General features: G+C 38.2%; 1 protein-coding gene and 1 pseudogene across 13 annotated transcripts in view; one reads left to right on the top strand and one right to left on the bottom strand.

Moving 5' to 3' along the window:
- GRM8 (glutamate metabotropic receptor 8) overlaps nt 1-25,692 on the bottom strand; it is an 868,572-nt gene that overhangs the window by 569,189 nt on the left and 273,691 nt on the right. The gene's annotated exons all lie outside the window — the stretch shown is intronic.
- Nucleotides 15,755-17,335, top strand: LOC147373870 (ATP synthase F(0) complex subunit C2, mitochondrial pseudogene; annotated as a pseudogene). Its single transcript, XR_015162199.1, has one exon. The product of XR_015162199.1 is annotated as an ATP synthase F(0) complex subunit C2, mitochondrial pseudogene (transcript).

The following is a 25,692-nucleotide window of genomic DNA, read 5'->3' as shown; positions in this document are numbered from 1 at the left end:
AAGTAAAATATGTAATTTAAAATTTTCTAGTAGACACAATTAAGAAGGTAAAAAGAAACAGGTGAGATTAATGTATTATAACACTAAACTATTCATATGAATTTTATTAAACCCAATGTATGTGAAATATTGGGCTTCCCAGATGGCACTATTCGTAAATAACCCACCTGCCAATGCAGGAGACATAAGATATGCAGGTTCCATCCCTGGGTGGGGAAGATTCCTGGAGAAGAGCATGGCAAGCTGCTCCAGTATTCTTGCCTGGAGAATCCCATGAACAGAGGAGCCTGGCAGGTTGCAGTTCATAGGGTTGCAAAGAGCCGGACATGATTGAAGCAACTTAGCATGCACATATGTGAAACATTATCATTTCAATATGAAATCATATAAAAACTATTGAGATATTTAACATTATTTTATATTAAGCTTTCCAAATCTGGTGTGTATATATTTACACTTACAGTGAGTTCAGACTAGCACCTTTCAAGTATTTGGTGCCGCATATGGCCAGTGGCTATTGTATTGCACTGCACAGGTCCAGATCTGTGGTTTGCAACCTCATTGCTCACTTGTGGAGTTTCTATACATTTTTATTCTCAGGCTACTCCCCTCCCAAGCCAATTAACTCAGAATATCTGTGAGTAAGACACAAACATCAATATTTTTTAAGTTTCCAGGTGACTTCAATGAGTAGCCAAAATTGACAACAACTTGTCAAAGACAATATGGAGGTTGGACATGAATGTCCTCATTCATTCATTTAAATGTCATGAGGGGCAATGGTGAGTGACATCAAGGAGCTCATAATTTGTGTGTGTGTGAGAAACACACTAAAACAAATATCCACAATGCTGTGATAATCACACAAATAAAAATGTAAACAAAATATACAATAGGATAGTAAAGAAAGAGCAACGATGCCTGATGAAAACCTATTCCTCATGCATTAGCTGGTAGATTGGTAAATGTCATCAGATCGGAGTAAAGTATCTTTTGAAAGAGACAATAGATTTTTGAAAGGTATTTTAGTTGGTGCTATAAAAGCCTCCTTCATCAGAACCTAACTAATTCAGATTTTATAATTTCTGATAGACACTGAGGAAGAATATACTTCTGCCCTACATTTGGGGAGAAAACAAAAATGTTTTCTACGAAAAAGAAGATTTTAACAGATCATTTAAAATTATCGATACTTTACTGAAACAAATAAAAAACAACTGACATATTCACAAGTGAAGCTCTCTGAATCTAAATCAGTTTACCACACTATATGGATTAAAATGTCATCAAAGTTATTCAGTTATATTTTTTAAAGAAAAGCATAGTAATTTAGACTTATTCCAAATGTATCAGTTTTTTGTGATATGAATACAAATTCTCTTGAATATGTTCTTCTACTATTGAATATACTTTCTAGTATGATAAATTTTTGAGGACATTTTCCATCATAGAGTCTACTGTGGTTGCAAAATAAAACTATGCCTCTTGCACACACCCTACTTTTTAAGCTTTTTGTTTTCTTTTTCTGACTAATATATCCCTGGGGCTTCCCTGGTGGCTCAGATAGTAAACAATCTGCCTGCAATGCAGGTTCGATCCCTGAATCAGGAAGGAAAATCCCCTGGAGAGGTGCATGGCATCCCAATCCAGTATTCTTGCCTGGAAAATCCCATGGACAGAGGAGCCTGGTGGGCTACGGTCCACGGGGTTGCAAAGAGTCAGACACGACTGAAGCAACACAGCACAGAATACATCCTTATTCCTTTATTTGCTCAAAGATGAGCTCAGAATGTTTTTCCTTTCTGAAACCATCACTGACTATCCCCACACACAATCCCATGACCCTCTGTGTCTTCTGGTATGCTGTGGACAAGCTTCTCATGACACTTGTATATATCAACAAATAAGCACAAAACTGAATGATTCCTGTTTGAAAGATTATGAGCTGCTTGAGGGCAATTCATGTCTTTTCATCTTCCTGTCTCTAGCCACCAGCATAATGTGTGACACTTGGTAAGTAATCAAAGATATTACTCAAGTTAGATTAAAACACAGAAAACAGTGCCTTGTGAAACCAAAGCAAGAGCCAAAAATATACTTCCACAAGAATAATGGAAAAGATTTATACACCGAGTAAGAAAGTACAGAGATTTCTTAAAACTGTTAGTGATTATGTCACCTTAAAAGTAAAAGGAAACAACAAAAGGTGTCAGCTTGTGCTCTGAAAATTTTCCTACAAATAATATGATGATTATCTTCCCTTGAAAGAGAGAAACATATATATCATGATTTCTACACTGAGGGTTTAGGGAGTGGACGTGTTTTGTTCTAATAGCAAAATAATTGGAGAGACTATTGTACTGGTCAGCATGACCCAGCCGGAAAACTTTTGATTTAGTAAACTTGTCTTCCTAAGTAAAACAAAGCTAATTGGACCAATAGAAACAATAACATGCTGCTCAAGGCTCTCCCCAGATCGTCAGAAAAAAATGTCAATGAGAAAGAAAATTGCTTTTGAGAGAAACAAACCAGTGTGACTGCTTAGCTCTGAAAAACAAGAGGACAAGGGTGGAGACAGAGAAAGCACCCATGGTTCAGACTGGGGCTGTTGGGTTTGCATCGTCATGTGTTAATGTCACACCTAGGGCCCAACCCTACTACGTCAAGCTCCCCAGAGCAGAAATAAGTAAGGGCTTACACATCCTTGCTCCATAAGTCTCCCTCACGCAATATCTGTTATTGCGCTCACTCATCCTGAGACACAAAATGCCTGGACCATCTTACCTTGGGGCCACACATAAGATGAGTTTCTGGTAGTTATTGTCACTGCTTCATTTTTTCACATATATTTATTTCATAAGTATGCAAAAAATAACTCAGATAATTCTCCAAATTCAATGGTCTTATTGTGATCTCTGCCAGATTAAGAATTCCACAAGCTAAGCAGATGACACCACCCTTATGGCAGAAAGTGAAGAGGAACTAAAAAGCCTCTTGATGAAAGTGAAAGAGGAGAGTGAAAAGGTTGGCTTAAAGCTCAAAATTCAGAAAACGAAGATCATGGTATCTGGTCCCATCACTTCATGGGAAATAGATGCGGAAACAGTGGAAACAGTGTCAGACTTTATTTTGAGGGGCTCCAAAATCACTGCAGACAGTGACTGCAGCCATGAAATTAAAAGACGATTACTCCTTGGAAGGAAAGTTATGACCAACCTAGATAGCATATTCAAAAGCAGAGATATTACTTTGCCAACAAAGGTTCATCTAGTCAAGGCTATGGTTTTTCCTGTGGTCATGTATGGATGTGAGAGTTGGACTGTGAAGAAGGCTGAGTGTCGAAGAATTGATGCTTTTGAACTGTGGTGTTGGAGAAGACTCTTGAGAGTCCCTTGGACTGCAAGAAGATCCAATCAGTCCATTCTGAAGGAGATCAGCCCTGGGATTTCTTTGGAGGGAATGATGCTAAAGCTGAAACTGCAGTACTTTGGCCACCTCATGCGAAGAGTTGACTCATTGGAAAAGACTCTGATGCTGGGAGGGATTGGGGGCAGGAGGAGAAGGGGACGACAGAGGATGAGATGGCTGGATGGCATCACTGACTCAATGGACGTGAGTCTGAGTGAACTCCAGGAGTTGGTGACGGACAGGGAGGCCTGGTGTGCTGCGATTCATAGGGTCACGAAGAGTCGGACATGACTGAGCGACTGAACTGAACTGAACTGAACTGAAGGTTATCTTAAATCCACTCTCCTTGGGAAAAAAAATACAGAAATTTTAGGTACATTATATGGGCCTTGCTTCTTCACCTTTGTCTCTCTTTAGACTATTCTCTCCCTTTTGCCCTCAAATACAAACATGTCCCTAAAAATGCCTGAAAGCATTGTAAAATGGTCAATTACATAAAACAGCAGCCTTCACATTTAAAAACTTACAGTATTTCATATACTATTTCTGTAATCCTATTTGTCAAGTTTTAAATAGGTCCAAAATTCATATGTTGTCCTAAAAAGCTTTGAGAGAATAGCCCTCTCTTCAAAGAGTAGACTACTATTAATATACAACTGGTCAAGTTTAAACTAATAAACCATAATCAAGCAAAAATCGGTCTTGAGGAAAAATAGGTCTTGCCTTAAACCTTCATGACTTAAAAGTTTCATATTTGGCACTCATAAGAAATCCCACTCATGTGTGTGAATTATTCATGCATAGTTAAATGTGCACCTATAAATGCACAGGATATATATACAGATTTCAATGTGTTCTCTGATTTCAGTTTATGAAATGTCTTATAGATACACACTGGTCTTGGAGAAACTACCACTTTGATATCCATTAGACGTGATATATGAGTTTACCACTGTACCATCATGGTAACATAATGCCATGGTCTAAGATTTATCAGAATTCCCTGGTGGCCCAGACAGTAAAGCATCTGCCTACAATGTGGGAGACCCGGGTTCAATCCCTGGGTCAGGAATATCTCCTGGAGAAGGAAATGGCAACCAACTCCAGTATTCTTGCCTGGAAAATCCCATGGATGGAGAAGCCTGGTAGGCTACAGTCCATGGGGTCACAAAGAGTTGGACACAACTGAGCGACTTCACTTTATTTTCACTTTCAAGATTTATCTATTAGACAACTCAAAAGTATGTAAATACTCTAGCAATGAAAATAAAATTGTGAAGCTCTTAAATCATGGTCAGTGAAGTATGTCTATATCAGTCATAATCTAATCAATCCTCCACCTCCATCAAGTTTTAGCTACATTGACATCCAAACCCACTTACCACTTGGGGGTCTTCTTTGCATACTTGCTATAAGAATGACAAACTGCTTAAACTGGTTGACTGCTATTGCAAGGTCAAGCAAAAGCCAAACACTGAAACCCAAACCAATGATTATATCTATGCTGCTGCTAAGTCACTTCAGTCGTGTCCGACTCTGTGCGACCCCATAGACGGCAGCCCACCAGGCTTCCCCGTCCCTGGGATTCTCCAGGCAAGAACACTGGAGTGGGTTGCCATTTCCTCCTCCAATGCATGAAAGTGAAAAGTGAAAGTGAAGTCACTCAGTCGTGTCCGACTCTAGCGACCCCATAGACTGCAGCCTACCAGGCTCCTCCGTCCATGGATTTTCTAGGCAAAAGTACTGGAGTGGGGTGCCATTGCCTTCTCTGGATTATATCTATAGATGCCTAAATTAACAATCAGACAAGACTATACATTAAATGGTTAAACTCCATACTCCTGGCATTCTACTATTTACTCAGTCCAGGAAGCCAGAAGCATGGAACTAAACATTTGTACTATGTTGAAGTTTCTCCCACAGAAATTCTCACAGAATTGTAGGAGAAAATTTCCTAAAATGTTTTTCTAATTGCACAGATTGAGGAAACCATTTCATTCAATGGCTCAATCCTCTTGAGCCTTAGTGGATAACAATAAATGTCTCTAAATAAATTATGTGATTCAGGCTAAATGTGTGTTGGTCTTGTCATGGCAGGTTGTGGAAGGTGGTCGCATGAAAGTAGCCAAAACCAGCCAACAAGATAGAGATTGTGGCCAGGGACCATTTTATATAGACAGGGACTGGGTGGTAACAGTGCTAAAAACAAATAGCCAAACAAAGAGTAGGAATTTTCAGCCACTGTGAAGTTAGAAAGATCCCAGCCAGGAGAAGGACATTGGATCTCACTGTCCCCCCACCCCTTTAACTCTCCCCCAAAGCCCCTCAATAAAATGGCTTGATTCCCTCTGCAACCCCCCTGCAAAACAAAAGACTAGGAAAAAATCCATAATAATAAAGAGAAACACATGTTGAACGCTTAATCTGTGTGTAGACTTTGATAAGCATCTGAAACATATTATTCTACTCTATTTTCATCAGCATTCATTCATTCAAAAAAAGAAGCAAAACACACACGCATCACTGGATATAAAATAGATGAGGAAACGGAGATCCACAGAGGAGTTACTCCAGATCTTAAAATTACTGAATTGCTGATGGGGGCCTCAAAGCAGGCAGATACACTTAACTGGAACACTTAGCAGATGCACTTCACCAACTCACCCTCCCCCATGAGTCAACGAACAGGACTGATTTCCAAGAGGCTGGCCAAACCTTCATGGTAGGCAAGGTTCAAGGCTGGGACAGGTGGTCTGTGCGCCCCAGTACTGAAGTTCAAGCTGGACAGGAGCACAGGCAACTACAGAACAGGGTATGTAGGACAGGAGTGGAGAGATACACTCAAGGCAGGAAGACACAAGAGGAAACTGCTCTTGGGTAGAAATCAGGGCCCATTTTGAGATTCAAGTCCCACATCAGAGAAAAGTTAGAAACAGATGCCAAGAAGGGAGTATTTCAGGATTTGCAACAAGACGCTGGACCCTTCTGCCCTATTTATAAGGTACAAATCTGGGCTTCCCTGGTGGCTCAGACAGTAAAGAATCTGCCTGCAATGCAGGAGACCAGGGAAGATGGGTTGGGAAGATCCCCCAGAGAAGGGAATGGCAACCCACTCCAGTATTCTTGACTGGAGAATTCCATGGACAAAGGAGCCTGGTGAAATACAGTCCATGGGGTTGCAAAGAGTTGGACACAACTGAGCAACTAACACTTTTGGCTTTTCAATTTGCGCTAACAAGTGTGTACAAGCCTATGCAGGCAGAGACAGCCTGCCCGTGACTGCAGCCAAACCCCAGGTCTTCTAGGCTGAAGACCACTCATGCTTCTAAAATCTTCACTTTCAAGTTCCAAATGCTATGCTTTCCTCTTTTCCAATTATCACTATCTTCATCCCCATACACATCTATTAGAAAAAAGCAACAATAAGACATCTACTTAGTTCAGTCATCTGGGAAATGCTATGGATAATACAGTACTGTGGGTCAAATAACGCATTCAAAAACCAGTCAATTTAGTGGAAAAAAGAACAGTCAAATTGCTTATTTTGCATCATGCAGAGCAAAAAAATTACAACTTGAATGTTGTGCTTTTCAAATAGTTGTACTGATGTTGGGTAGACATAATCACATTCACCAGGCATCTCTGCACTTTGGTGCTTTGGTATATTATTTTTTAAACTGTCTTTTTTTTTTCTTGGAATCAAATATATTTATCCTTTGGGGATGCTTAATTCCTTAATGTCAATCAATTTTTTTTTTCACTAAAGCAAGCAAGTTCTCTGTTTTGCAGCTAAATTCTTAATCAGCTTTTGTTCAGAAACTGTTTATTTCTGTCTGCATTACAAATGCTAGATTTAACCAATCTATCAACCCAGGATAATATAAGGAAGGATCTTGTCAGTTTGTCCTTTCCTCTCAGGAACACAGACACTGTATCCTGCACTTTTTTAGAAAGGAAATAATAGGATTAGACTAAGATGGAGAACAAGAGGAGGTCAGACCCAAGAAAAGTATGTGGTCCTTTTAGAACTTTCCCATGTAACATGGGGAATTGTAATCCATTTGTGCTAAATGCTTTGACTATGCTCATTATGCAAAAAACATTAAAGCCTCGTATATTTTGTTACCATAGTTCTGCCTACTGGGAACTATAATTAAAGCACATTTGAGCAAATGCAATTTTATTTGTTATTAAGCGACTAAAAGCTTAGTCAACCTTGCAAATATGACATTATTTTAGGATTACAATATGAGCCAGCCAGCTAGCCAATAAACTTTATTAGGTCCTATCTTTATTAGCAATGCCTCTTATTCCTATTGTGGGAGACCCCTGTGCTATGTAACAGTTGTTCTCAAACTTTAGAAAGTCTCAGCATAGCCTGCAGGACTTGTTAAAATATCTGAGCCTTGCTTTCAGGGTTTCCTTACAACTGGGTTAGGGCCCTAAAACTTGCATTTCTAATATATCCCTAGGAGACACTGATGCCTCTGGTCTGCAGATCACACTTTAATGCTATATAATATACTGGTTAGAACTTTGGAGTCAATCCACCTGGGTTCATATTCTACTTTACAGTATTTATACATCCTTGGGCAAGTGACCTCATCTCTCTAAGTCGCAGTTTCTTAATTCATTTACTGGGGACAATAATATTTATCCAAAAGGTTAAGATCCTGCAAGCCACCAGGTATGGCCAAAAAAAAACCCAAATCAAAACAAACCTAATTTTGTATAAATTTATGGTGATTACAGTTTCCCTTCACTATAGGAATTCTGATTGAAGGCAGGAGTAACATATAACTTCCCTCACTTTAACACTAATGCCCTCACCCACAGGAAATGCATCCATTCTGTAACACAACATAGAACAGGGCAATACCTTCTGACATTTTTATTTGGGAGCTCAAGATATCTAATAACTTCAGTCAGTGGTCTCTGGTAATCTCCATGCACATGGATTAATGACAAGAAAATAAAATAACATTCATTTTAGTTTCTAAAAATTCTAAGAATGTAAATCTTTAATGAAATGTTGGAATAAAATAAATCACAGCTGTATTTGCAATTCTCCAACTATTAAAATTTCATTTTAACTGTTTATCTTTTGACTACCCAGTTTCTCATTTAATGATGAAACTGATAACAAATACTCAAACCAAGTAGAAAAAAAAAAAATAATAAGATACTAGGAAGGTAGTATCAGGAACATTTTTTGAGGGTCCAAATAGTGACAAATTGTAGCAATAATAATTAAAATTTCAAAATACACCAGTATAAATGACTATCTCATTTTCTCTCTGTCTTAGGAACACACGCACACAAACACAAACTACCAATGAAATCTATACTTCCAAAAAAATCCTTTGTACCTTGGAAACCTCTTTTGGTCCTGGCTCATATTAAATTCCTTTCTATAGCTGTATAGTAAAGGTTTACCATAATGATGATTTTTTAAATTGTGGTATTTAAAATTTTTCATGTTTCTAATTACAGCATAAGAAACACAAGATATCATGAAATTTAACAAAAATGTCTACATAATTTAAATGACTACATGTGTAGAATATAATTTAATATAAAACTCAGTCACTTGAATAATGATATCTTAGACACAGTCACACTGGTCATAGAGAATATCTGTCAGCTTAGGTGAAAAATAGGTAGCAATATCTTACAGAAAATTCATTACTGTTTATCACTCTAATGACAGAAAGTGAAGAACTAAAGAGCCTCTTGATGAGGGAAATGGTAAAGTGAAAAAAGTTGGCTTGAAACTCAACATTCAAAAAAAACTAAAAAAAAAACAAAAAAAAACATGGCATCCAGTCCCTTCACTTCATGGCAAATAGCAGGGGAAAAAGTAGAAACAGTAACAGATTTTATTTTCTTGGGCTCCAAAATCACTGCAGACAGTGACTGCTGCCATGAAATTAAAGGCACTTGCTTCTTGGAAGGAAAGCTATGACAAACCTAGACAGCATACTACAAAGCCAGGACATCACTTTGCCAACAAAGGTCCATCTAGTCAGAGCTACGGTTTTTCCAATAGCCATATATGAATGTGAGAGTTGGACCATAAAGAAGGCTGAGCACCAAAGAATTGATGCTTTTGAACTGTGGTGCTGGAGAAGACTCTTGAGAGTCCCTTGGACTGCAAGGAGCTCAAACCAGTCAATCTTAAAGGAAATCAACCCTGAATATTCATTGGAAGTATTGATGCTGAAGCTTAAGCTCCAACACTTTGGCAACCTCATTGAAAAAGACCCTGATGCTGGGAAAGACTGAAGGCAAGAGAAGAGGGCAGGAGAGAATGAGATGGTTAGACAGAATCACCAACTCAGTGGACATGAATTTGAGCAAATTCCAAGAGATAGTGAAGGACAGGGGAGCCTGGCATGCTGCAGTCCATGGGGTTGCAAAGAGTTGGACACAACTTAGCAACTGAATAACAACAAATAGAGGACAGTATTTGTTCAGTTGATTCTATCTCTAATGGTTTAGTTGCACAATGAATGCAACTTCACTCTTATTTTCCACAGAAAAAGACAAAGACTGGTCTTGTAATTCTTCAATTCCATCCATCACTGTAATATCCAACTCATTCGTTTGTATATACCTTTCCACAAGGGTTTATCTTCATTAAAGAATTCCTTGTGCATTTTATCTATTTTGATCAAAATCTGTATAAACACAGTTTCATGATATCAACGTATATGATGATTTTTACTATTTTCAGTTCTTTGGAAGACTTAAGAAAAACCTCAAGAAATAAGCATTAGCAGAGTTTTGAAGATTCTGATTTGTTTCAACAAAAACATCAATTATTTCAAGTCCTTTGCTGATTAGAAAGTAGTGGATCTCATGCAACAATCAAAGCATTTTGATCTTATGTTTTGTACTCCCATACAATACCTTATTATTTCTAATAATTATCTGAAGGTTTGACTTTTTCCAATATCCTTCTCTCAGTCTTGTGTGTCTGTTAGGGAATCAAAAGGTTTGCTTGCCTAAGAAGAAATATGCTAAAAAGAGAATGAGACAACAATTTCAGAAGGAAAGGATAATAGGCAAATGCCCTTTCCTTGTTATAATTCTTGGGATTATAGTAAATGTAAAGACCTAACACACATCACCTTCAGTGAAACCTTCAGAAGATCTTTTAACTTATCTTTGTGGACAAAATGGAGTAAGAAGAAGTAAGTGCATGAATATTAAAACAGATTTGTCACAGTTTCAACAATAAAACCCAGAGGGTGTGAACCTAGTTCTAGGTTTCCAACATCATAGAAGGATTCTTTCCTAGGTTCCATTTGTTTCAACATTCCACATTCTCATCAATGAGATGCAGCTATAAAGATGACACCATAGGATCTGTAGACAGGACAGTGTTGGATGATTGAAAGTGATCAAAAAAGAAGCTGATATGTTAGAAACAAGGGCTGAATAAGGTGAAAAGTAATAAAAATAAATGTAAAAAAAGATGATTATATCCAAAGGACAATTGTACAGACTGGACAGTAGCAATAACTTAGTAACAATCCATGCAACAGAGGCTTCGTGATGTTAGTCTGTGTTGTTGCTGTTCAGTTGCTCGGTTGTGTCCGACTCTTTGCAACCCCATGGTCTTTAGAAAGGCTAATATGAATCAACAGTAAACTGAAAGTTTGCTGAATGAATGAATGAAGGTACTATAGAATAATAGGAGGAATGAAGAAAAAAGGGAGGAGAGGGAGAGAGAAAAATGAGGACAAAATGAGGGGAGAGGAGACAGTCTATATGAAAAGGAGAAAAACCCCACAGACCACCCTAGATATACTGCAGTATAAGTATGTATGGACCAACTGGATACCCTCAGGAGTGATCTGTCGAATCAATGCCATTCAAAAAACTCTTGGAGGAATCATGCATCTTTAGCCTTGGATATCTGATAAGCATGTTCAAATACCCTAAGAACTTCAGTGGGAAAAAGAATTGGAGGTGGTGTTGTTTCAACAAGACAAATGAATGGCAGGCACAAAGCAGCAGAATTAGATTCTGTAAGCATATCTTATGTCCAAGGGTAGAGAAACCCAAGTAAGATGGTAGGTGTTGCAAGAGGGCATCAGAGGGCAGACACACCGAAACCATAATCACAGAAAACTAGTCAATCTGATCACACGGACCACAGCCTTGTCTAACTCAATGAAACTAAGCCATGCCATGTGGGGCCACCCAAGACAGCAGGGTCATGGCGGAGAGGTCTGACAGAATGTGGTCCACTGGAGAAGGGAATGGCAAACCACTTCAGTATTCTTGCCTTGAGAACCCCATGAACAGTATGAAAAGGCAAAATGATAGGATACTGAAAGAGGAATTCCCCAGGTCAGTAGGTACCCAATATGCTACTGGAGAACAGTGGAGAAATAATTCCAGAAAGAATGAAGTGATGGAGCCAAAGCAAAAACCCAGTTGTAGATATGACTGGTGATAGAAGCAAGGTCCAATGCTGTAAAGAGCAATACTGCATAGGAACCTGGAATGTTAGGTCCATGAATCAAGGCAAATTGGAAGTGGTCAAACAGGAGCTGGCAAGAGTGAACATTGACATTCTAGGAATCAGCAAACTAAAATGGACTGGAATGGAAGAATTTAACTCAGATGACCATTATATCTATTACTGTGGGCAGGAATCCCTTAGTAGAAATGTAGTAGCCATCATAGTCAACAAAAGAGTCTGAAATGCAGTACTTGGATGCAATCTCAAAAATGACAGAATGATCTCTGTTCGTTTCCAAGGCAAACCATTCAGTATCACAGTAATCCAAGCCTATCCCCCAACCAGTAATTCTGAAGAAGCTAAAGTGGAATGGTTCTATGAAGACCTACAAGACCTTTTAGAACTAACACCCAAAAAAGATGTCCTTTTCATTATAAGGGACTGGAATGAAAAACTAGGAAGTCAAGAAACACCTGGGGTAACAGGGAAATTTGGCCTTGGAATACGGAATGAAGCAGGGCAAAGACTAATAGCGTTTTGCCAAGAGAACGCATTGGTCATAGCAAACACACTCTTCCAACAACACAAGAGAAGACTCTCCACATGGACATCACCAAATGGTCAACACCGAAATCAGATTGATAATATTCTTTGCAGCCAAAAATGGAGAAGCTCTACAGAGTCAGCAAAAACAAGACCAGGAGCTGACTGTGGCTCAGATCATGAACTCCTTATTGCCAAATTCAGACTGAAATTGAAGAAAGTAGAGAAACCACTAGACCATTCAGGTATAACCTAAATCAAATCCCTTATGATTATACAGTGGAAGTGAGAAATAGATTTAAGGGACTAGATCTGATAGATAGAGTGCCTGATGAACTATGGACAGAGGTTCATGACACTGTACAGGAGACAGGGATCAAGACCATCCCCATGGAAAAGAAATGCAAAAAAGCAAAATGGATATCTAAGGAGGCCTTACAAATAGCTGTGAAAAGAAGAGAAGCAAAAAGCAAAGGAGAAAAGGAAGGATATAAGCATCTGAACGCAAAGTTCCAAAGAATAGCAAGGAGAGATAAGAAAGCCTTCCTCAGCGATCAGTGCAAAGAAGTAGAGGAAAACAATAGAATGGGAAAGACTAGAGATCTCTTCAAGAAAATTAGAGATACCAAGGGAACATTTTATTCAAAGATGGGCTCAATAAGGGACAGAAATGGTATGGACCTAACAGAAGCAGAAGATACAAGAAGAGGTGGCAAGAGTACATGGAAGAACTGTACAAAAAAGAGCTTCACGACCCAGGTAATCATGATGGTGTGATCACTGACCTAGAGTCAGACATCCTGGAATGTGAAGTCAAGTGGTCCTTAGAAAGCATCACTACGAACAAAGCTAGTGGAGGTGATGGAATTCCAGTTGAGCTATTTCAAATCCTAAAAGATGATCCTGTGAAAGTGCTGCACTCAATATGCCAGCAAATTTGGAAAACTCAGCAGTGGCCACAGGACTGGAAAAGGTCAGTTTTCATTCCAATCCCAAAGAAAGGCAATGCCAAAGAATGCTCAAACTACCGCACAAGTGTATTCATCTCACATGCTAGTAAAATAATGCCCAAAATTCTCCAAGCCAGGCTTCAGCAATACGTGAACCATGAAATTCCAGATGTTCAAGCCAGTTTTACGAAAGGCAAAGGAACCAGAGATCAAATTGCCAACATCTGCTGGATCATCGAAAAAGCAAGAGAGTTCCAAAAAAACATCTATTTCTGCTTTATGGACTATGCCAAAGCCTTTGACTGTGTGGATCACAATAAACTGTGGAAAGTTCTGAAAGAGATGGGAATATCAGACCACCTGACTTACCTCTTGAGAAATCTATATGCAGGTCAGGAAGCAACAGTTAGAACTCGACATGGAACAACAGACTGGTTCCAAATGGGAAAAGGAGTACATCAATGCTGTATATTGTCACCCTGCTTATTTAACGTCTATGCAGAGTACATCATGAGAAACACTGGGCTAGAGGAAGCACAAGCTGGAATCAAGATTGCCCGGAGAAATCTCAATAACCTCAGATATGCAGATGACACCACCCTTATGGCAGAAAATGAAGAGGAACTAAAAAGTCTCTTGATGAAAGTGAAAGAGGAGAGTGAAAAAGTTGGCTTAAAGCTCAACATTTGGAAAACTAACATCATGGCATCTAGTCCCATCACTTCATGGAAAATAGATGGGGAAACAGTGGAAACAGTGTCAGACTTCATTTTGGGGGGCTCCAAAATCACTGCAGATGGTGACTGCAGCCATGGTTTACTCCTTGAAAGGAAAATTATGACCAAACTAGATAGCATATTCAAAAGCAGAGACATTACTTTGCCAACAAAGGTCCGTCTAGTCAAGGCTATGATTTTTCCAGTGGTTGTGTATGGATGTGAGAGTTGGACTGTAAAGAAGGCTGAGAGCCAAAGAATGGATGCTTTTGAACTGTGGTGTTGGAGAAGACTCTTAAGAGTCCCTTGGACTGCCAGGAGATCCAACCAGTCCATTCTAAAGGAGATCAGTCCTGGGTGTTCATTGGAAGGACTGATGCTGAAGCTGAAACTCCAATACTTTGGCCACCTCATGCAGGGAGTTGACTCATTGGAAAAGACCCTGATGCTGGGAGGGATTGGGGGCAGGAGGAGAAGGGTACGACAGAGGATGAGATGGCTGGATGGCATCACCGACTCAATGGACATGAGTTTGAGTAAACTCTGGGAGTTGGTAATGAACAGGGAGGCCTGGCGTGCTGTGATTCTTGGGGTCACAAAGAGTCAGACACAACTGAGCAACTGAACTGAACTGAACTGAACTGAAGCATATCTTAGTGTCAAAGTTCTCCAAGGATGGAGCTTCTAGCCACTCTCTCTAGAAGGTGCTAGATCTCTGACTGAAAGATCTCTGACAAGGTTTTTGCAAAATTAATTCAAGCATCAGATAGGTGGTAAGATTAGATAATTTTTGAAAATCCCTCTTAACCCCAAGATTCCAATATTCAAACATCTTTTTGTGGGGCAATAGAGTTCTTGCAAAAGATTTTTTCTAATAAAAACAACAGAAACAAATGGTTACCTTGGGGAGTGGAACCAAGGCTAGAAAATCATCTATTTTCTTGCATGTTTGCTCTTTAGAGAGTTAATCTCCTTCCACGGGAATGTATTTATATCTCTTTGTCCTCTTCTATACTGACTGACTCTGCTAATTTGCACATAGCGTGCTTTATCTTGTAAATATAATAGTCCATCCAGCATTCTCCCTTTGTGAGAAATCCCTCTTTACTCTCATAAATAACATGAACGGATATGAAGCATACTTTCCTTTCTTCAATAGAGATGATTCCCAAAAGTAGCCTGAAACATGCCAAACATCTGCTCCTACACACAGTTCAATACATGATACTGATATGTATCATCACTGGGTGAATTCTGAACACAAGGCCAATTAACACACTCCTGAACAACTCCTTCCTCCTCCCCTGGCCCAGTCACAGAAAGCTCAAGGAAATCAGAATAATTCTAATATTTGCCCAAATGAGCTATAACTAAGCAGGTGAATCTACTAAATTGAAAACCACAGTAGAGCATTCTAAAATTTAAATATAAATGAGATAAGTATAATGACAACTGTTTCTCTAATAAATATTTTAAATATATATAAGTACTTTACTCTCTGTTGTACTTTAATATTCACAGAGAATGCTTTTCCATATTGTGAATTGTTCTTGGAGTTGGGCAGACTTTATTGCCTGCTAAAGATCAGAAGGTTCAACTGTATACTCATTTTTTAATTCAACATATACTTATCTATGTCTTTTCTAGCTGCTGGATATATCATCATGGAGAAAACAGATATGGTACCTGTTCTCATGGAGCTTACTTTCTAGTAGAAAGATCAGCCATAATAGGTAAACAGTTAATGGAAAAGATTATTTAAGTTATGAATTTTTTTTAGCTATGCTGCATGTGGGATCTTAGTTCCCTGACCAGGGAACCTCCTGCATCGCAAGTGCAGAGTCTTAACCACTAAATAGTCAGGGAAGTCCCTAAGTTATGAATTTTAATGCTAGAGTATCTTTCTTTCCGACTCATGGCAACAAGCTATTTTTTGTTTCATTCAAGTGAGCCCAACACCACAGCCATCAGTCTGTTTTCCCTTGATGGTCTTCAGATGGAGAACACTGATGGTTTTAGGATTTCCTTAAATCTACTGGGTTTTTTTTCAGTCTTCTTTTCTTTAGAATTTCTACCCACAATTTTTATATTTTTATCTTAACACTTCTGATTTCAAAGTTTTGTTTAACTTTTCCCTTCCTTGAGGAAAAAGAGCTTGTATGTTCTCAGTATGAATCAAGACTTTTTTTCATTAAATATACTATTACAAACATATCCCAAACTAATTATCTAAAATTATCAAAATAACCATTCTTCACAGTACTGTTTACTATTTTTTCTGCCTTTTTCTCATTTAACTGTCTACCCACAGCTTGAAAAAAAAAAGCATCTTGCCTGTATGTTTTATTCCATCAACAAGCGTTCTCCAGGCTTTCTAGTTTCAATGATCATATTTTTAGATGTGGCTACTCTTCACTACTTCTATTTCCATATAGTACAACAAACTACTCAACATTCCCTCTTGGAAAACCTCCACCCCCAGCTTCTTCACCTTGTCATTAGATCGCCTTAGTTTCACGTCATTAGTTTTTGAACGAATATCTTTATTCTGTTCCCAGGGGGCCATACAGTCGAGTCTGTCACTATTTATACCTGAATGACTAAAACAACTTCCCCAAAGGTTTAATATCTCAATTTCTCTCCCTTGCAATTGATCATGTACACTAAATCATAGTTAATCTTAAAACAGTCTGCCATTGCCCCTCTCTGTCTTCTCTGCCCTGGGAGCAGCTCTTGCCACTGCCCCCACCCCCAGAAAATATATGCCTGCCCCAAGTTCATCTCTTTGCACTCACTGGTCAGGATTACCTCTCAGCTGCTGAGCCAACCACTCTCTGTGATGGTACTAACAGATGAGAGCTGCAGCTTGGCAGTCACATGTCCCCTGACCTTACTTATCCCTAACAGCAGCTTCCAAAATAGCACCATTTCAAGGGACATTGACACAGCAGCCAAGTTCATTTGGGTTGGAACTGCCACAGTCAGAGGGGCTTGGCTCTGGGGTAGGGATTAAGACTGTGTTTGGGAGCCTCAGCACTTGTTATGCCAAGAATCCATCTCTGAAGCTACAATTCTTCTCTGAAGCCATTCCGGGCTTTGCCCTCTTGAAGACCATGGGGTCTTTTGCCTGAGGATGGCCTTTCTCATCCTCTTTGCCATGTGAAGGAGCTGTCTCCATCTTCCAGGGTTCTTTCTTCCACATCTTGTCTGTTCTGTATATTTATTTCCCTATACCTTTCCAAGCAGCCTGAGGGGGAAAAAAATGGTCAACTCAAGGTTTGACAGAGGGAAAACAAATAGTAAATACTGTATGAATAAGAAAAATTATAGCCTGCCATTACCCTAGCTAGGAATGCACCTTGGCTCCCTAATACCTACAGAATCAAGTTTCTTTTTCATGAACTTAGTGCTTAGAAAAGATAATGTTGAAACTGAATAATTCTATTATTAAACTGACCTTTTCATTTAGGAGGATTATAAATAACCTGTTTGGTCCCTGAAAACGATTTTGGATTTTTCAGGCTTATGTGCCATTGGCTTCTATGACTTAGGTACCTACCTATGTCTCCTCACATTATCTAGATAAAACTTTCCTAATTATCTTCCTCCCAAGTTTCTACCAAACTCCTTCCACACAGCACACACACGCGTGCACACACAAAGAAAAAAAAAGCTTTTTTAGAAATAATTTACTGAGTTCACTGACATAAATGGGAGTTATAAGAAGCACAAGCAAACTATTTCAGCATTATTTTGGCCAAATGTGTATACCTTTCCCATTTCCTTTACACCCACATGAAACCTACACTACGTCTTTTTCCATAGGCTCCAGCTCAGTAGCTTGAATTACAGAATGACATTCTACAGGCAACTTTTGGTTCAACATCCGCAAAATAAAATCAGCTCAGCCTTTGAAGAGAGGATCTACTAGTGATTAATAAATTCACCACTGCCCAGGAGGATAAAAAATAAAAAGAACAAACTGATCACTTTGTTGTGATTTCAAACTAAATATTTATCTTCTATGTATTTCACTTGTCGAAAGAACAAGACTGCAATTTGAGTTTATTAGTAACTGAAGCAGAACTAAAGAAAGATTCCTTATTAGCATGTTATAGCTACCTTTCAAAAACATCTATTTCTTCTTTCATGAAGATTAAACGTATGAAAGAAAATTCAAGTTCTTTTATTAGTATCATAACTAGCTCTTGCAATCAAGGAAAAGGAAGTTTCTCTTATCTTTCTGCCATATTTTACTGTAGTTAAATTAATACTTGTAGTTGTATTATGTCTTTAATACAAGTTAACTGATGCTTAAAGTAACTAAAGTCCAACATTTTTCCCTTTTTTATAATAATTAGTTTCTATTATCATAAATGTGCTAGATTCTGAGAAACTCTGTAGACTTTTATATTTGCTATTTTTGCATTTTTTCAAGATTCCCTAAAAACTATTCAAACTTATTAATACACATCAGTTCAGTTCAGTTCAGTCGCTCAGTCGTGTCTGACTCTTTGCGAACCCATGAATCACAGCACTCCAGGCCTCCCTGTCCATCACCAACTCCCGGAGTTCACTCAAACTCATGTCCATTGAGTCGGTGATGCCATCCAGCCATCTCAACTTCTGTTGTCCCCTTCTCCTCCTACCTCCAATCCCTCCCAGTATCAGAGTCTTTTCCAATGAGTCAACTCTTCACATGAGGTGGCCAAAGTATTGGAGTTCCAGCTTCAGCATCAGTCCTTCCAATGAACACTCAGGACTGATCTCCTTTAGGATGGACTGGTTTGATCTCCTTGCAGTCCAACGGACTCTCAAGAGTCTTCTCTAACAGTTCAAAAGCATCAATTCTTCGGCTCTCAGCTTTCTTCACAGTCCAACTCTCACATCCATTAATAACCACTGGAAAAACCATACCCTTGACTAGACAGACCTTTGTTGACAAAGTAATGTCTCTGCTTTTGAATATGCTATCTAGGTTGGTCATAAGTTCCAAGGAGTAAGCATCTTTTAATTTCATGGCTACAATCACCATCTGCAGTGATTTTGGAGCCCCAAAAAATAAAGTCTGACACTGTTTCCACTGTTTCCCATGAAGTGATGGGATCAGATGCCATACATGTATATATAATATAATATACATTAATATGCATAAGCAATCTCACTAGATGAGATCATAGTCAATCAATGCTTAACCCACTTCTCAATACCACTGTATAGGAGCTTCAGGCTATCAGAATTAACTTCATTGACTTGGAGAGTACAGAAGACATGTCATATTCCAGGTCACTGGCAAATAAGTGTGCTTAAATACTTCTGTATCTGTATGACAATATTTACTTAACAAACACATAGAGTACTTGCTATGTTCAAAGACTTTTATGAATGTAAATTCATTTACTCCTTCTAAAAACCTTGTGAGCTAGGTAGCATCATGACCCCCATTTATAAACAGAGAAACTGCAGCATAAATAGGTTAAGGGTCTTGCCCAAGTCCACAGAGCTAATATAAGGAAAATTCACAATGTGAACCTAGCAATCTGGCTCCAGAATCTGAGCTCTTAAATGCTCTGCTAGGCTGCCTCTCCATCGTCAAAATTATTTACATAGTTAGAATATAATTTCAATACTAAGGATATTAAAGCTTTTAATTTTGTGAAAAAAATAACATTTTTCCTTTCATATCTGAAATCATTTCGTGGCTGCTCCTACACAGACACCCAAGGTCTTCCTGACCCCCCACCACACTGGCTCAGGTGCCCTCTTGCACCATCCAGCTCTGTGTCTTCTCCTGTGTCAGCACCTATCACGATTTCCGCATATTAAATACTATGTTCTTTCAGAGCAAGGAAAATGTCTTTTCATAGTTGCATCACAAATATGTACCTGTGCAGATAAGGCATTGTTAGAAATCATACAGCGGCCAGAGTTAAATGACTTCCTTATCAAGTTCTGACACTTGTAATAGCAGATTAGGACTTGCCAGATGGCTCAGTAGTAAAGAATCTGCCTGCCAATGCAGGAGAGGCAGGTTCAATCCCTGGATCTGGAAGATGACCTGGAGAAGGAAATGGCAGCCCACTCCAGTATTCTTCCCTGGGAAATCCCATGGACAGAGGAGCCTCGCAGGCTACCATCCATGGGGTCACAAAAGAGTTGGACATGACCTAGAGACTAAACAACAACGACAACAACAAATAGATTTCTTCTCTTCACCCACGGGAACAGGCACACTCCAGTTTTAAAATTAGCCAATATGTGGACATAGGCTGGGCATTTGAAGGAAATGATACTGCAGAAAAACAGGTAAATGGATGGTCCACTTTCTTTTTGGCATAGGGCTTTCAAAATTTGAGAGGCTTTGAACTTATCAACACTGGAGTTTCTCATCTGAAAAAGTGGCAGCTCAGTTGCACTGAGCATTTGATGCTAAAAGCCAAGGAATGTATATGAAGCTCCTCTGACAAAACAATCCAAACCTCACAGCAAGCAGACAATTGCCAGCTAGCACGTTGCTCTGCACAGGAAATGACGTTATGTCATTTTATGCAAAGGACATCAAAACAACTTGTCAGTTCAACAGAGGATTTAGATACACCAGGAGAAGGCTTTCACGTATCACTTTAAGCATTTCCAGGAAAAATTGCCATAGAAGCTCTTAAGGCACAATAATTTGAACTTAACTAGACTTAGCCAACACAAACTATAACTTTTCTAAAATGTCTGTAAGTTTAAGGATTTGTTAGAAGATCTCTACTCACACTTCGAAAAGAAAGTTCTCCAGAGACATGGTGATCTGTTTACTTTTATCCAGCAACATTCACTCATCAAATTGTTAGTTATGTACCCTTAGTGCTAGGCACTCTACTCGGTGTACTTACAGGAATCATTTTTCTGCCGATAAAACCATATTTTTAAATAGGGTTAATAATATCCAGATATTTTATCAAATTTAACAACAGTAGATAATAAGTTTTCATAAACATGGGAATGAAGCAGAATTTCAATGGACACAATCCTACATCTTTTGCTGAATGCCAGGAACATATGTAGGTATGTGTCAGCTTATACACGTAGTTTGAGTGTTCTGATTAACTATTCATTTGGCATTTTTGCCTAATTTGATCGGTCAGTTTCATTGAAATAGTCAAACTGACTTTAGCATGTAGACAGGGATGGCTGCAGGTCCATAACATGAGTGAGCTGAATGGACATCAGAAGACCAACTTCCCTGGACCACAAGCTTCTGAGCATAAGAACCATGACTTCTATGGTTTTGGGGCTGGATTCATTTCCCAGCATGGGCCAGGCATCAGTATATTAGTGCTTGAATAAATGACCCCACATAACCTCTTTCAAACCTATGAAATTATTTCCCATTTATAAAAATTTCCAGAGACACCAGACATGAAGACGGCCACTTGGCCGTTACCCTTATAATATTAACCCTTCCTAAATGCAAAGATCATATTGAGGCTCTTAAAGCAAAATGATTTGAAACTAACTAGATTCATGAACCAAGGCAAAGTATAACTTTACTAACAGCTATTCACTTCAGTGAGATTTCCTTAATGCTCTTAACTTTTCATCCCTGATCCTGTTTTATTTGGGGTTTTGGTTTTTTACCTTTTGGTTATCTTTTGAGGGTAGTCTAATTATTGTTAGAAGCTGACAAAATAATAAATTATAACTCTGCTTCTTGGTAACCAGCTTAAATTCTTTTAACAATACATGATTATTCAAGCTTATCTTATTCAAGCTTATTCTTCAAAATATTGGTAATATTACAATATGAAATGTGCACCCCCCACCGTACTATTGGTACCCTTTCTACTACAATGCATGTCTGCATAATCTCTTAACTAAACTCTAAGCTACAGCAGGGTCCAGGTTCCCATCCCTTTTTCTTGCCATCTCTGACAAGTTACACAGGACAGTACTCCAGAAACATGTTGGAGAAAGAAATAGAGTACTGCAAACCGAGGACCAGGAGCTAGCAAAGAAAAGTGTCCCAAAGCTCTCTGATGGGAAACTGAATTACAGATTCTACAAGAAGCAAAATATTCTCTTTTACTCTCCCTCTTTTAATCATCACTTTTAAAACTTATGCATCATCATAATCAAATTCCACTAGTGCTAACCTGACAGTGTCAACATTTTGATGTATTTATCGGGCAAACCCAAGAGCCATTCTTGGGCCCTAGCCACCTCCTTCTGTGGTTAGGAACCCTAACGGTTACTTTTCCTGCTTCTCTTGTAGCCAAGGATTCTCATGTGGCACAGTTCTAGCTGGCACTACCACTTGCCTGGTCTTCCTATCATGACATATGATGCCTAAACCTGCATTGTGCACATTGCAACCATGAAGCTAAAAAAAAAAAGTGAAAATGAAAGGCCAGCTTGTTGGGAACAGTTAAAGCAAAGATAACATAGCATTATTGAACTATGCAAGCAAACCAATGTAAGCAATCTGCTTCTTTCAGGAAACTTGATATGAGGAAAAGATTTTTATTTGTGTAAGCCACTGTTAATGTCAAATGCCTTTCAACTGAGTCATCAATTAAGACAGTTATGGTTTAAATCCCAATTCTGCCTTTTACTAACTATCTGACTTTGGGCAAATTACTGAACATCTCTAAGCTAAGTTTCTCATCTGTATAATGGACACAAGTATAACTGCCATTAGAGGATTGTTGTTAATTATTTTGAGAAATATGAAATAACCCATGTAATTAGCAGAACTCTAATATTACTCTCAAACATTGAAGAGATATATATACTAATACTAAAATATAAACACATACAAATATTTTTAAAGTAAATGCTGTGTCTTTTCTCCTTCCAAAAAATTGCATATAAAAATTAAACATTTAGGGTGGTAGAGAATTCAACTTTTTGTAAAATAATTTTCACTCTATATCTCTTTTAGATCAAGACATCTACAATTAGCATTAAAATGTATAAATACACTTGTATAATTGCATTAGGTGGTACCATAATTACTATAATTTAAATTTTTTGTTCTAGTTATTGTCATAGAAAAACAAACCGCTTCCTCAAGCCTAAGGATAGACTGGAATGGCTCACGGTAACTCTCAACTTGCTTTTACCATCTCACCCAGACCCAAGTCATTGTGAATCTTTACCATTTCATTTAGTAGGATATTTTCAGAATATTCAACCATTTCTTTTGGATCACTAAAGAAAACAGCAGGTCTCTGGGTTTTATTTCCCCTTGTTTTAGTCATAAGCATTTCAGCTTCACCTCAACAAGATCATCATTCCAAATGCTTCTCTTTGGAAGCTTTATCTTGCAAGGTTAATAAAAGACAGTGTTCCTAAGCCTAGAGATTTTCCATTTATAGCTTTCCATTAAGATTCTTAAAGGTAGATATTATTCCAATTAAATATTTAAAGGTAGATCCTTTCATGAAATAGCTTTTTTATTAATTCAAAAAGAGATAATTATTTATACTTCTAAATCCTTTCTAATAGGATTTGAATTGACCTACAACAAAAGACATAAATAGATCAAGATGGAAATAAATCAAAACATACCATGGTACTAGAAAAGTAGATGCAAATATAAAATCATCATTGATGGGATTATGCACAACATTCAGCTCTGAGCTTCCATGAGACTAAGAAGAAAATGGAAACATAGTTGATTAAGCAATTTCTCACAACTTTATAGAGCAAAGCTGTAATACTTTTATATACTGATTCCAAGTGTGGCCTTGGTACTAAATTGCATTAGGCATTTATCTTATGGGTCTTTTTTCAAGGAAAATTGAGTTTCATAATATTCAGTATTTTCATCAATGAGGTTCACTAGCTGCTTTGAACTCCAATAAAAGTCAATAGCATGACATTATGCCAGTAATTTTTAAATTATTTTTAGCCGTGGAACCAGGGAAATAAAATATTATGCAGCAGCTCATATATAACATGGACAAATAAGAACTGCTTTAATTGAAACAGAATTAAAGGGCCTGAAGCTAGCATAATCACTGACTACAGACTCTGGGTAAGGAAAAAGCCTGTGTAGCCAAGAAACTGATCATATTAGTTACAAATATTAAAATGGAAATAAAATGTCCTGCAGCTAATATCACATTTAATGGTAAAAGATTGCATATCCTCTCCCTATGACTGGGCACAAGGCAAGAATGTCTACCCACATCAGTGCCACTCTACCTGACATGGGACGCCCTAGCCAGCACAATCAAGAAAGTGAATGTGGGAGGGAGAAAATACCAGGCACAAAGATAGGAAAAGAAAAAGTAAAACTATCTTTACTTACAGTCTATCTGATTGAGTACTGGGTGTATAGAAAATCTTAAAAAAAAAAAAAGCCACTAGAGCTAAGCAAGGTTGTAGCATACAAGATCAACACCAAAAGAATCATTACTTGTATTTCTATATACAAAGAGAGAATTGGAAATGAAACAAAAATACATTTATGATAGCATCAAAAAACTATGAAATACGAAAATTTAACAAAATGTGTACCCAAGTAGGATACTTAAAATTATAAAATATACTGAGAAAAATTAAATAAGTCTTAAGTAAGGAAGTTGCTGAAGACTAAATTGTATACCTCCCACTTAAATTCATATGTTGGAGCCCCAATTTCCAATGTAATGGTATTTGGTAATGGGAGCTTTGGGAGGTAACTGGGTTTAGGTGAAACAATGAGGCTGAAGCTCTTATGATGAAATTAGAGCCCTTATAGAAGGGAAAACATGAGAGGGCTTATTTCTCTCTATATATACACAACACAAGAGGGTCATACAAGCATACAGCAAAATGGCAGCTGCCTTTAAGTCAAGCTAAAGAAGCCTCAGCATAAAAACTACTTTGCTAACTTGATGTTGGTCTTCCCAGCCCACAGAACTGTAAGAAAAAAAAATTCTGTTTTTTAAGGCATCCAGTCTATGGTATTTCATTATGGCAGCCCATGCTATGACAGAGATATTACCATGTTCACGGGTCAGTTGGCTCAACGTTGTTTATCAATTCACTCAAAATTGTTCTACAAATTCAGCACAATCTCAATTAAAATCCCAGCAGGCCCGTAAGAAAGAAAGTGAAGTCACTCAGTCGTGTCCAACCCTTTGAGACGCTATGGACTGTTGCCTACCAGCTTCCTCCATCCATGGGATTTTCCAGGCAAGAATACTGGAGTGGGTTGCCATTTCCTTCTCCAATATAGCTCAGCAATTCCACTCCTAGATATATACCTAAAATAATTGAAAACAACTGCTAAAACAGATACGTTTATGTCAGTGTTCACTGCAGCATCATTGACAATAGCCAAAAGTTAGAAACAACTCAAGTGTCCCATCCACAGATGAATAGATAAACAAAATGTGGCACATTTACATAATGGAATATTATTCAGCCATAAATTGGAATGAAATTTGATACATGCTACAATATGAATGAATCCTGAAAACATTAAGTGAAATAAGTCAGTCACAAAACAACACATAATATATAATTCCATTTATGTGTGATGCCTAGAACAGGCAAATTCATAGAGGCAGAAAGCAGATTAGAGATCACCAAGGGCTGGGAAGTATTGAGTATTGACCCT

Source organism: Bos grunniens, chromosome 4 (assembly GCF_055505025.1).
Source record: "Bos grunniens cultivar Pamir isolate PY7600 chromosome 4, Bosgru_T2T1.0, whole genome shotgun sequence".
Taxonomy (NCBI): domain Eukaryota; kingdom Metazoa; phylum Chordata; class Mammalia; order Artiodactyla; family Bovidae; genus Bos; species Bos grunniens.
The sequence above is the reverse complement of the archived record's forward strand: the minus strand, read 5'-3'. Positions and strand labels throughout refer to the sequence as shown.